Source organism: Coenobita brevimanus, chromosome 113 (assembly GCF_032717465.1).
Source record: "Coenobita brevimanus isolate Jiangsu-jjx chromosome 113, ASM3271746v2, whole genome shotgun sequence".
NCBI classification, from domain to species: domain Eukaryota; kingdom Metazoa; phylum Arthropoda; class Malacostraca; order Decapoda; family Coenobitidae; genus Coenobita; species Coenobita brevimanus.
Genome location: NC_137066.1, coordinates 8267412 through 8282381, shown reverse-complemented (window position 1 = coordinate 8282381; position 14970 = coordinate 8267412).

Sequence of the window (14970 nt, the reverse complement as noted above, 5' to 3'; positions counted from 1 at the left end):
ACTCCCTAATGAGATCCTTAATTGCTGGTAATATTACCTTCTGCCTCACCTACATGTCTACCTGTCAGTTCTGTGTTGGTCCACCCTTCCTACGCACACACACACACACACCCCCACACACACACACACACACACACACACACACACACACACACACACACACACACACACACACACACACACACACACACACACACACACACGCACACACCTGTCTGTCAGCGTATCATTTCTATGTTTCTTTTAGCGCTTCCTAAACAGACCAGTCACTCTCTACACATACACTCCGTCTCATCCTCCCACACCCACTACACTCCTCTCGCTACTCTCCACTCCTGTATTTCTCTCATCCGCCGCTGCCCCTACACAGACACATCCACCACACTCCCGTTTGTTCTGTTCCTCCCGACATACACCCTCATATTACCCTCTCTCTCATCCACCCATACCCCTTTCATTTTCAAGACCTCTCTCTCTCTCTCTCTCTCTCTGGATTGGTTCACAAATGTCTGGACCATTCCACTGGCTATTCTGTTGATAGTTATCCCACTTTCCCACGTTCTCTTTCCCTGGTTTTTGTATCCTACCTCGCCTCATCTTTAGGTGGGGAAAATAAAGTCAGGATGATTTTGGTAACGATGTGTCAACTTTTGCCATATATTTCATAGTCCTTTCCCTGAGGCTCAACAGTCCTCCACACGCCACACGCCTGCACATATCACATCGGGGCCAATATCCAGTGACCATAGAATTTACTTGATATTAACAGCGGTGTTTTTAAGATGTGTTGGTGGGTGTTTTGGAAGATTGTTTAAGTATTTTTATGAGTCTGCTTCCAGTCCTTCACTGCGACAGACCTACTGAAATTGAGCAAAGCTGTATGGTGATAGCGAGAATATATGACTTTATCGTACTGAAAGGGGTCAAAGTCTCATTAGACGCGCCTTAGTTGGATAACTGTGTTGTTGACGATAAGGGCCATCTGGGGAAGGTAACTAAGTGAAGCAAGTTAAGTGACATAGTTAAGGTTAAGTTCCACCCACTAGACCTTTAACTTTGGCCATTACTAGGAATGAGGTAGAGTTGTGCTCCTAGGACTTTACATCAGTATATATATTTGCTGAATCTTGTATAAGAAGAAAATATTATAGAAATTACAATAATAATAGTAGTAGTAGCTAGTAGTAGCAGCAGCAGCAGCAGCAGCAGTAGTAGTAGTAGTAGTAGTAATAATAATAATAATAATAATAATAATAATAATAACTCTGATAATGGTAATATAAAAAAAACTATAATCCTGTGTGTGTGTGTGTGTGTGTGTGTGTGTGTGTGTGTGTGTGTGTGTGTGTGTGTGTGTAATGCAGCCAAAACTGAGAAAAAGGATTTGATGAAACTTGGCAGGATGGTTGGAATTGGGCATCAGAAGGGCCAGTTTCGATTTGATGTCAATGGATATTTTCTGAAGGGGGGTCTTGGCCACTGATGATTGTCCCGATATGTTGGTACAATACGCGCACATGGAAAAGGCGGCGGGGCATTTTGTGGAGTTCCATAGGTTTTTACAGAGAGAGAGAGAGAGAGAGAGAGAGAGTACTCGTATATGTCTACCATCTGATGTCTATTACTTCATTGATGCAACAAACAGACGATTTTACTTAGCAGAAAATGGTAGTCGCTGTGGTGGTAGCAGTTATGATGATGGTGGTGGTGGTAGCTGCTGTGATGGTGGTGGAAACTGTTGTTGTTGTTGTGGTGGTGGTGGTGATATTGGTGGCGGTAGTTGCTGTGGCAGTGGCAGTGGTAGTGATGATGGTAGCTGTAATAATGATGATGGTGGTAGCTGTGATGGTGGTAGATATGATGGTGGTGGTACTGGTAGCTTTGATAATGATGGTGGTGGTGGTAGCTGTGTTTTGGTGTTGGTGGTGTGGTGGTAGTTGTGATGGTGGTGGTGGTGGTGGTGGTGGTGGTTATGGTAGCAGTGATGGTGGTGGCAGTGATGGTAGCTGTGATGATGATGGAGGTGGTGGTAGCTGTGTCGGTGGTGGTGCTGGTGGTAGCTCCGATCATGATGGTGGTGTGCTGGTAGGTGAGGTGGTGGTGGTGGTAGTAACTGTGGTGTTGGTGGTAGTAGCTGTGATGACGATGGTGGTGGTGGTAATTATGGTGGTGGTGGTAGCTGTTCAGAAGCGGTTCTTATTTGGGCAAGTGGTTTGTGACCTGATACGGTCGAGAGGCTTTTTTAATAATAATAATAATAATATTTGTGGTAGGTGTGGGAGCTCACCATTCACTCACTTGATGTAGTGCTGCTCTCGGGTGTCTGCCCTTTCCTCTCCTCCATCCTTCTTTCCATCCATCCTCTTGTGTCTTTCTTTCCTTCATTCTTTCCTCTTTCTTCTGCCTGCGGGTGACTCTACACCGAGTGACAAGCCAAATGGTTTCATGTACACCAGGAAAGCATTTACTACGCTGGGTGGTAACCATATAACCAAATTATGGCTCCTGGTGGTTTAGTGGGTAATAAAGGTGCTCCAATCGGATTGAGCCGGTGAAGGTTTATATCCAAGGGGTGATTGGGGTTTATTGCTCACGTAATGCCACTCAGGGATGAGTGAGGCTGGTCACTCTCATCTTAAATGCCAAGAACAACTTTCCTAGCCCCGGGCTCCTACGCTCCTCATGGGGCAACGTAGGATTAGATGATGTATGGATGGATGGATAAAAATAATAATAATAATAATAATAATAATAATAATAATAATATGATTAATAATAAAAATAATAATAATAATAATTATGATGGCAAAAAAATTGCAAATTTTATCAGCTTTGACAACATTCAAAACAGCAGTTTTAAAACCGCTAAACCATGAGAGCATAATAACTGACCACAATCTTATCAAAGCCTCATTAGTTAACCCCCCCACACCGCCCGTTCTGAGCCTGTCAGGGTGACACGATGGCACTTTGATAGGGCAGACTGGGATGGATTTAGAAATTATCCTGCTGATGTTCCATGGCAGTCTTTCTTCTCTAGTGATCCCAGTTCTACCCAATCCCATATTTGCGACTTAATACTAGCTGGTATGGATTTATTCATACCAAGTCAACAGTTCACTAAAAGATCAAACTCTCCAAAATGGTTTGATGGCAACTGTGCCAGAGCAACAGCCGAAAAGTCAGTAGCATATAACTCTTACTTAAAATAAAAAACATCTGAATCACTCTCCCAATTTAAAATTGCTAGAAATCATGCAAAAGCTGTAATAAATCTCGCTAAATCAAACTTTCTTCAAAAGCAAGCATCAAAACAACTTAACAGCCCTAATGACAATAGAATATTCTGGTCAACTCTTAATTCTTTCAATAATAACTTTAACAAGTCATCTTCCATTCCCCCACTAAAATCATCAGATGGCGACATTACAAATGACCCACGTGGGAAGCAGATATCTTTGCCAGTACCTTTGCCAGAAACTCTACCATAGATGATACCAGCCAGAATGTCCCAGTACTGGAACTTGATTCTCCCGAAATTGCCCCACTTAAAATACAGACAAGATACGTAAAATCCATCCTAGACAATTTACCTACCAACAAAGCTCCAGGCCCAGATGGAATTCCACCAATTGTTTTGAAAAAGTGTTCCCCTGAACTTGCCTGTGTCCTAGCTAAATTATTCATACTATGCATACGTACTTCTTTATTCCCAAATTCATGGAAAGAAGCCAATATCCACCCAGTTCCGAAGAAAGGAAGTTCGTCTGACCCCTCCAATTACAGACCAATAGCTGTCACATCTTCTCTTGGTAAGGTATTTGAAATTTTAATTAATAAGCACATTGTTAACCATCTTGAATCCAACAACTTAATTAGTGATAGACAATATGGTTTTCGCCACGAAAGATCCACCATTGACATACTCAATCTCTTAACTCATACCATCCATCAATCAATTGATCTTTTTGGAGAAATTCATGCAGTAGCTCTTGATAAATCGAAAGCTTTCGACAGAGTATGGCACCGTTCCCTGCTGTCCAAACTCCCTTGCTATGGACTAACGTCTTTTGTTCCTTTGATTTCTTCATATCTTAGTGACAGGAAAATAAGAGTAAAAGTAGATGATGTATATTCGAATTTCCACTCAATTAACGCCGGCGTGCCGCAGGGATCAGTTCTGGCGTCAACCCTATTTCTGGTTCATATTAATGATCTCTTATCTGTCACCCACAATCCCATTCACTCATATGCAGATGACTCAACACTACATAGTTCGTTCACACTCAGACATCCATTTACATAGTCTACTATCTCTACCTCTCAACTCAGTACAGCCATCTCCATAAATCAAGATCTATCTACAATCAGTGAATGGGGACAAAACAACCTTGTCTCTTTTAATGCTAGTAAAACTAAATATATACAGTTTACTAAGAGACAGATATTGCCAGATTCTTACATTACCTTCAGTGCTACTAATATTTCCATCTCCAAAAGTATTGAAATTCTTGGCGTCTCACTTAACAGTGCCCTCAGCTGGACCTCTCATGTCAGATCACTTGCTAAAACCGCCTCAAATAAACTTGGATTATTGTACAGAGTCCGTAACTTCTTCGCCGATGAGCAGTTAGCTATAATTTATAAGAGTCATGTGCGCTCTCAGCTTGAATATTGCTCACCCTTGTGGAATGGTTGTGGAGAGGTTGCATTAAGACAACCAGACAAAATTCAGAATAAAGCTGTTAGAATCATTATCAACCCTGCCATTACATATAAACTACCTCCCCTACAAGTAAGAGGGAATGTTGCCTCCCTTGCATTATTTTACAGATATTTTTTTGGCAAATGCTCAGACGAAGTTGCTTCCATGGTTCCACCTCTCCATGCCTTTCCTCGTGGTACACGGGCATCTGGTAGCGCTCATGACTGGAATGTCACTCAGCCATATTGCAGAACTTCTGCCTATCAGAATTCTTTCATTCCCCGAACTGCATCTCTCTGGAACTCGCTTCCCCAGAGTTGTTTCCCTCCAAATTTCAACCCACAACTGTTCAAGTCTAACTGTTACAGATATTTTATGAACAGAAGACACCAGTAATCTGGTGTAAGGATTATTTTTTTATTACTCATTTGTTTTTCCTTCCTCCGTTCTGTTATTTATAAAAAAAAAAAAAAATAGTACACTAGATCCACATTCTCCCGACGCTCCAGTTTAAGATGTGAGGTGTTACCTGAGGAAGTGTGTCGGTGTGAGTGATGGAAGACCATGAATCAGCCTTACACCTGACGAGGGAATTTCATTGGCAGGGAAATGGATGGATGGAAGGGTGGAGGGAGGGAAGGAGATAAAGTAAGAAGGTTGAAGTATATGATTGGTCAGAGAAAATGATGAATGGAAAGTAACAGGGAGAGGATGGATATGTGGATGAATATGGGTAAAGGGTTTGATGGATGGATGAGTGGATGAATGGAGGAAGGGAAGGTTGGAAAAAAAAGGAACATAAGTGATTGTGAAAGATCACTGTATTCGTATGGGGGCAAGGGAGGGGGATGGAAGGAAGGTAGGATGGATGGATGGATGAACATTAGATAGATGAATAAAGAGAGCAAGGAAGGAAAGATGAGCGGACGACCCGATGAACTGATGGATGGATAGAAGAATAAAAGAATGGATATAGAGAAACAGGAGGGAGAAGGGATGGTGGGCTGGATGGAGAGAGAAGCTAGGACGTAGTGAAAAACCGATTGATGGATGTGTGGAAGAGCATTGAAAGTATACTGTATAAGTTTGCATGTATCCGCATGTATGAGGGAATAGAGAGAGGACTGAATGGATGGTTGGATGGACGAAAATCGGAGGGAAGGGGTAAGGGTAGACCTGGATACATAAACGGTGAATTTTTTGGAGGGATGGATGGGTTTGTGACTGAACTGTGGATGGAGAATGGAAGGAGGAAGAGAGAACGAGATGAATGGTGGAGGGATGAATGGAGGGAAAGGGGGTTGAGCAATAAGTGAATAGATACATGTATAAAGGAATGACTGGATAAATCAAGGTATGAACAGAAAGAAATGGGAAAGAAGCATAATGGATAGACACATGGATTAATGGATGAATGGAGGGAGCCAGGATGGAAAGAAGATTTAATGAGTGGTCAGAAGATATCCGAATGGTTTGCAGCAGGGATGAATGGATAGCTGGATGGATGAATGCATGCATGCATAGTTAAACGGAAGAGTCGGTGGATGGATGGGTGGATGGAAGGAGGGATTGATGGATGGATGGGTAGAAGGATGGATAGATAGATGGAGGGAGAGATGGAGGGAACAATAAAGATCCTGACTGGGAAAGGGAGAGAGTGAAGGAAAGAGGATGGAAAGGAGGAAAAGAAGAAGGAGCAGAACAAGCACATAAAGACTTTGTAACCCCACACCACAGCAAGGAACTATCTCAAACTTAGAGGCTGACAGGAAAGGCAAATAATACTGCAGTTAACCCTGAAGAGGTATCCATGACAGCACAATAGTTAGCAATAAACTCTTTTCCAAAACAGTCGTCAAGCAACTCTTAACGTTCCTGGATAATGACCGTGCCTAGCCCGCTCTTGGAGCAAGTGGTGGAGTGAGAAATCCAAATAAGAAACAAGCCAAGATACACACACACACACACACACACACACACACACACACACACACACACACACACACACACACACACACACACACACACACACACACACACACACACACACACACACACACACACACACACACACACACAAAATCCCCAGTTCATCAAAACACTTATAACAATAGACCAATCAATCAGTGATGGGAGATAACTATACACAGGAATATATAACTATATTATCCTTTGCATGCGAGTTAATGAGAATATGCATCAACGTGTTAGAAGAGAACATATTCAAAGAATTAGTAAGTGTGGTACCAGAAATGATAATTACCTGTGTTGCAAGATGCTATGCAGTAAGAAAACATCACAAGCTATTATTGTTCTTGTCGGAAAGAACTATGCAATAAGCCTCCATTGCAGCTAACCATTAAGCATACAACATCCATTTTCACGTGGTTCTCTCTCATTGCCCTTCCCCACAAACCCATAAATTCCACCGCATCTAACTTTTTTTTTTTCTTTTTCTCTCTCTCACGGCATTTACTTCTCCCCCGAACGTTTCCCACACTTACATTCTTTAAGGTTATTTTGAACACACGTTCACTACAATCGAACCACTGTTCCAACAACACCTACTCACACAGTGCATGCCTTACTGCCCAGCCCCATAGCTTACCAACATTTCACCCCATCGTACCCATTCCTTTGGTCACCACGTCCATTTCTTTACCACTCCTTTAGCGTTTTATGACGTGACGCAGGTTAGGTGGTCTGCAAGAGCTTGTTAATTTTTGTACACACACACACACACACACACACACACACACACACACACACACACACACACACACACACACACACACACACACACACACACACACACACACACACACACTGTTATTCCCCTTTCAGCCCATACTCAGTGTGGTTACTTTGAATGTGTTGAATACTAATATCACACTTGTAAAAACACGTTTTCTTCTATGACAGTTTCGTCGTCGATCAGCGACAACGGAAGTACTGCATAGCACTCTTTAAAAACGTGTGGAAACAGACTTGGTGTCCTCCATCAGATTCCTTGCTTCCATTGTGTTGACTCTTTTCTGTGTTGACAGCGTGCCGCTACACAGCATCTTCGAATGTAATCAGTCGGCGGGCTGGGCCTTGGCACATTTACTGAAGCCAATCAACGGTGGAGTGGAGTTACTCTAGACAATGGCCTAGTCGGATTTTCAAAGTCAGTCCAACGTGGCTGCTTCCTTGTAACAGATGCCTTCCCATTCCTGCGGTCATTATCCAGGAATATTCCAAAATTACAAGGACAGCAATGGCCCTGTCGATGACAAAAGTAATGTACGAATAATTTTTGGTTAGGCTTGAACTATTCATTTCAAGGATGGATAAATTGGATTTAAGGTAGGTTGATGCCTAAAACGGGTCGTTGTTATTCACGCTCTTGATTTTGGCACACCCCGGGATGGAGGGGGGGGGTCGCCCACACATAATGGTTGTTCCAAACTGTACCACTCACTCACTCACTGAATTACTGTAGTTTCTTGAAGAATGGGGTTCAGGCCATGTGGCAGGAGTGTCAGAAAAATTATATTTTGCCCAATGGTAGACCACCCCCGGACCAGGCCTCAGGCCGACCAACGTCGTTATGCAAAACCGAAAAACCTGGAATTATGGAGACTGATATTCTTCACCTCGACCATCTCTGGGGAATAGTGGAACCATCAAGGGTTGTCCCTCACTAGAGAGGGGGCGGCCCCCTGGGTACTGGCAAAGTAATTATGCACAGTCATGGTTTTTAACCAAGGAACACTTTACCACGGTCAAGATTTAGTGAGTTAGTCAGATAGGTAGATAGACAGATAGAAAGATAGATAGAGATATACATTCTGGGATGCTGGGATGGGAAAAGAAGTTGGGTTCATGATGAGGATGAGGATTATGGCGGTCGTGGTGGCGATGGTGATGATAATGATGGTCGTGGTGATAATGATGATGACAACATTAAGCTAGAGTATACTAGTCTGATAATGTGATGCCAGAAATGAACAGAGTTTTTTTATTTTTATGTTTCTTTACCACTTGTGCCCAATCATTCGTGAGAATTAGGGTTGTGATGATCTTGGTGATAACGACATTTGTGACGATGACATTGAAGATAATAGTGATGCTGGTGATAACGACCTTTGTGACGATGACAGTGACGATAACAGTGATGCTGGTGATAACGACCTTTGTGACAATGACAGTGATGATAACAATGATGCTGGTGGTAACGACCTTTGTGACGATGACAGTGAGGATAACAGTGATGCTGGTGGTAATGACCTTTGTGACGATGACAGTGAGGATAACAGTGATGCTGGTTACAAGCGAGCGACCGCAGCGATGCTTACTCTACTGTACATTTGCCGGAGAAATGAGCCACCCGACACGACCCGGCCAGACCGCGATGGTTTTCAGAGGCTGATAACTTTTCTACTGTGCGACAGAGAATAGATTGCTTCAGCAGGTGGTAGATATATTCAGAAATTTTGTGTTTAGCTATATAATCACTCATGTGACCATAGAAACCCCTTGGAATCAGAGCTTTCCCAGGGAATGTACCGAGGGCGACAACTGACATGCTCCACTATGAAATCGATTTGAAGCACAATGAAAGTGACACATGCGAATATGAGTTTGTTTTTCACGTTCATATGTTGATTCCACCCGCGTGCGCTAGCGTGTGTGTGTGTGTGTGTGTGTGAGAGAGAGAGAGAGAGAGAGAGAGAGAGAGAGAGAGAGAAAGTAATTTTTTAGCTCAATTATTTTCCTGTTATTGTTTAACTACCCCACCAAAAATGCTGGAAATTTAAACCATGCTGAAATGTTGACGGTAGGCGTATGTAGAAAAGCTCGCTCGCTCGTCACGCGCTCACAGATTTTTTTTTCTTTTTTTTTTTTATGTGACCAACTCTGAGCATAGGCTTCACAGCCTGCTTTCAAGGCCCAGTAGTTCTCCTACGTACCGTACACCTCCACATGTCACCACTTCGGCGCTGACACCCACCGTCCATATTGAATACATGCTAGGGCTGTCTCATACAGGACTGGTGTATTGGTATTAGCGGTGGTATTTTTACGACGTGTCGGGGGGTCTTCTGGTAGATCAGTAAAGTCTATTTATGAAATTCAAATCCTTAAACCGTTCCCTGCCCCAGCGGGATTTGAACCTGGGTCCGTTAGGACTACAGGCCAACTCTCTACTGATTGAGCCACCGCCTGAAGACGACCTTTGTGACGATGACAGTGACGAAAACAGTCATGCTGGTGATGGCGGTGGTGAGAACCCTCCTCAGAAACACCTAAGGTCTGTGTATACCTCACAAACACCTGGGTCTCTCAGACTGAGGCATTAAAAATGATGTATTTGTACACATGTTTCATTTATTGAATTCCTGAAATATCATGCAGTTTATAAGGTCTTATCATTTACAGAATTATGCAAATAAATTTTGATCACTTAACTATATATTTTTATTTATTCATTTATTTAAAAAATTGACAAAAAATGCAAATTTTCTTTGGCAGTAGCCATACAAGGAAATAAAGAACATTATGAGCCTAAAACTTGTTTCACTTGAGGATTGGAGGTCCTTTATGATGGGAAAAGTGGATCTCACTCACCATAGAAACAATCGGCAATCTTACTCTTCAGGCACACGTGGGTCTCACAGACTCGAAATGCAACTTCTGAGTGAAATCAAGCAAAACCAGAGAGAGAGCTGAAAGGTATCCCCCCACACCTTGCATGGACACAAAAAGTTAGGAGGCTACTTGGAAGGATAGGGATCCCAGGCATCTAGAAGTTACTGAACTAGACCAACGAAACGTCAACTGGGTTTGTCAGACCAGGGTGATCCTGAGGAGGTGGTGGGAACTTAGGACACAATTATCTGAATGAAAAGGTTGAATAGCCTACATACCAAGGTTGCGAAGGTAATTTCAGTGCCCTAAAGTGCTCAGTTTAGAGAATTTATCCCGCATAATGAAATGCTGCAGTCTGGATCGATTTTCGTGCCGGTCAATTTGGTGGATAAAGTCTGATCCCCCTTTGCCTCTGTTCAGCCAGCAATATAACTGGGTACCTTAAAGTAGCATCGACTATTGTTGGTCGTATTGTGGCAATGGACTTAGCAAATACAAGTGATCTGCCATAATTACCGTGGTGCTGTCAGTAACATTAACACCAAGCCTAATCTGAGTATGTGTATCAAGTGTTTTCCATGTCATTTAGTTCTGTGTATTGTAGGCTGTTCTCTAAGCAAATGCAGTTTAAGTAGGTAAGTTTATTTCCTTCATTCCAGTAACGTTTATTCAATCAGAGGCTCTTACATTGCCACTCAGATTAATCAAGCACTAACTTTAGCTAACGTGCAATACTAGAGTTGTTCCAACCATTATCGGTTTGATGATGACAGCGTTCACACTGTCAGCCTCCCATACTCAGTCTAAGCTGAATGACATCGTCTGTTATTTGCCGGAATAAAGTCCTTTTTTGCCCGGCCATGAGAGAATATAATGGTGACAGTCTTAACATTCTCAGGCTCCTGTGACTCAATATTCCCACTATGAAAGAGCTGATGGTGACGGTATTAACACTCACAGGCTTATATGACTCAATATTCCCACCATGAAAGAGCTAATGGTGACGGTATTGACACTCACAGGCTTATATGACGCAATATTCCCACCATGACAGAGCTAATGGTGACGGTATTAACACTCACAGGCTTCTGTGCTCACTCAGCAAAATTCATAATTAAATAATAAGTAAATAAGTAAATAAATAAATGATACGATTTGTCTACCAAAAGTCAGATTAGTATTCAAAATGGTACCATCAAGAAGTTTATTCAAGCTGATAATATAATTATTATCATATTTTTGTTACGGCCGAATATATTTATCCAGAGTGTAGAATTTTGGGATTTAGTTACTGCGTTTATAAAGACATCATTTCGAAGTTGAAGAAGATCGACTGGAGCGAGTAAAAATGTACTAAAATATTGCGTCATAGTTCCAAGGGGATTAACCAGTTCAGCACAAGGAGAGTGCCCACTTAGCCAGTTACAGGCTCAGTGACCAATTGACACCCTATAGATTATATCCATAAGGTCCCTAATGAGCACCACAGCTAAGCGCCTCGTTGAGTCTACTCTTTTCCTTTTACCTTGCTGCTGCCATACAATTTAATTTGACCATGGAAAAGTCTCTGGTTGTGAGGAAGTTATCTAAAGCTGCATCTAACCACTGTACAGTAGTTTAAATAGTTTCACTTGAGCTGAACGTAATCTTCTGGAAATAACAAGAATAAAACCCAAAGAAGAACCTCTGTGTATGTTTTATTCTTCCATGTTTTAATCAATTTTACTTATTTTAGTTGAACCTCTAGGTATCAAAGAAGTTAATGAGTGATATATATATATATATATATATATATATATATATATAACCCCCCCAGTTCCATAAGCCTATCTCAGGCAAAGCAAAATCGTCCGCAGATAACACGAAAAAAGAAAATAATAATAGCTTAGTGGAGTGATTAAGTCATTAACGCCTCCAGTCCGATGGCGTATTTTTACCTCTACCGAAGAAGTTGAAGAAAGATATGTACGAGTATTCACCAGTGTCTGTACGTCTGTCTGTCTGTCGACTAGATATATCAGAAAGTTATTATTGTTCGAGCGAGGACGAGGACAAGATACTTTAGTCGAAATTCACGAGTGTTAGGAATTGTTCAGCCTGGGCTGTAAAAAAGTATCGCTCACCATCCGGGGAGATCTCTGTGGGCTGCTAACGCCATTTGGAGAGATCCCTAACAGCATTAAGTGTGAAATATTACTAGTATGTGTCAAACTTCGCACCAGTCTAGGACACGTTCCACATCTTCAGTGTGGACGTCTGTTTCCTAGTTGTCCCCCCTGTGGCGGGGGGAACACAACCTGGCCTCACTATGGGGTGGCACTACTACTCTGCGGCCAGGTTGTGTTAGGAAGAATACTGCCACCGTATTCCCTGCGTGTCGTAAAAGGCGAATAAAAGGGGCGGGGTGAGGGGACTAGGGACCCCCTCCTTTGTTTTTTAGTTCCTAAAAAGAGACAGGCCAGAGAAAGGGATGGGGGATGGAGTTATCCCCGTACCCTGAAGATTGGGTCCGTGAATGTGCGTGGATGTAGTACGATTGAGGCTAAAAGGGAAGAGATTGGGAGAATGTTTGTGAGAAGAAAGTTGGATGTGTTAGCTATGAGTGAAACGAAGATGAAAGGGAAGGGGGAATCTATGTTTGGAAGTGTGAATGGAAGATTGTCAGGTGTTGATAGAGGAAGGGCTATAGAAGGTGTGGCCTTGTTAGTGAGTCCGGAAGTACAGCAATGTGTGATTGAATGGAAGGAGGTGTCATCGAGACTGATGTGGGTGAAAGCGAAATTTGAACGTGAGTTGTAGGTGTTTGTGTGTGCATATGGGCCTGGTAGTGAAAGGGATGAACAAGAGAGGGAGTCTTTCTGGAATGATGTTGATGAGTGTCTGCAGTTTTGGAGCAAATGTGAATGTGGTAATGATGGGAGAGCTGAATGCTAGAGTGAGAAATGTAGCAGTTGAAGGCGTAGTTGGTATGCATGGTGTGCCTGGAAGAAATGAAAATGGGGAACGAATGATAGCGATGTGTGTTGAGCGAGAGATGGTGATTGGGAATACGCTGTTTGAGAAGAAAGATATTTATAAGTATACATGGGTGAGACAGGAGGGTGGAAGGGTTGTTGACAGAGCTTTGATGGACTATGTGGTTGTGTCTAGGAATGTAATAGGAAGATTGTTGGATGTGAGAGTTCTGAGAGGGGAGGGTGGAGGTATGTCTGACCACTACCTGGTGGAGGGAAAGTTAAGAGTAGGTAAGAGATGGGTGAGAGCTAGGAGGGTTAGGTGTGACAGGGAGGTTTTGAAAGTGAGTGAGTTGGATAAAAGAGAGAAAAAGATAGAGTATCAGGAGAAATTGAAAGATGAGTGGAACGCAGTGAAAGATCGGGAAAATGGCAGCGTGGAGGAGGAATGACAGTTGTTTAAGAGTGCTGTGGTGGGGCATGCAGAAGAGGTGTGTGGTGTGAGACGTGTTGGTGGTGGTGTAAGAAAAGGAAGTGAATGGTGGTGCGAGGAAGTAAGTATGGCTGTGGCTGAGAAGAGACGTGCATATGAAGTGTGGCTGCAGAGGAAGGATGAGATGTCATATGACAGGTATAAGGAAAAGAGGAATAGAGCGAGAAGGGCTGTGCGTGATGCTAAAGTGGCAGCAGATGAGAGGTGGGGTAGGCGGCTGACAGAGAATTTTCAACAGAATAAGAAAATGTTTTGGAAGGAGGTGAAAAGAGCGCGAAAGGGAGAGTCTGGGAAGGAAGAACGAGTAAAAGCAGAGGATGGAAGGATGTTAATTAAGATGGATGCAGTAAGGAAGAGATGGACAGAGTATTTTGAAAGATTGTTAAATGTAGAGGAGGAAAGGGTGGCTGAGCTTGTGGCGGATGGAAGGGTGCAAGGAATAAATGTGTTGGGAGAGTTGAATGATTTTTGATCACGAAGGAGGAAGTGGAGAAGGCAGTAAAGGAGATGAAAACAGGGAAAGCTGCAGGTATGGATGGGTGTGCTGTGGAATGCCTGAAGGGTGGTGGAGTGACTATTGTTGACTGGTTAGTAAGATTGTTGAATGTGTGCTTTGAGAAAGGTATGGTGCCAATTGACTGGGCAAGTGCTTGTGTGGTCCCGTTGTATAAAGGCAAGGGTGATAAGTATGATTGTACTAGCTTTGGGGGTATAAGTCTGTTGAGTGTTGTAGGTAAGGTGTATGGTACAGTGTTAATTATGAGAGTTAGAGAGGGTACAGAGGGAGTAATTGGTGATAAGCAGTGTGGCTTTAGGAGAGGGAGGGGATGCGTTGATCAGGTGTTTGCTGTGAGACAAGTGTGTGAAAAGTATTTAGCGAAAGGCAAGGATGTGTTTTGGGCATTTATGGATTTAGAGAAAGCGTATGATAGAATTGATAGGGAGGCTTTGTGGTCTGTTTTAAGATTGTATGGACTTGATGGTAGGTTACTGAAAGGAGTGAAAAGTTTTTATGTAAATAGTAGAGCGTGAGTAAGAGTGGGAAATGCTGTGAGTGATTGGTTTCCCGTGAGAGTGGGGCTGCGACAGTGATGTGTGATGTCGCCTTGGTTGTTTAATATTTACATGGATGGTGGTGTAAGGGAGGTGAATGCAAGAGTTTTAGGTGGAGGTCTGAGTCTGAG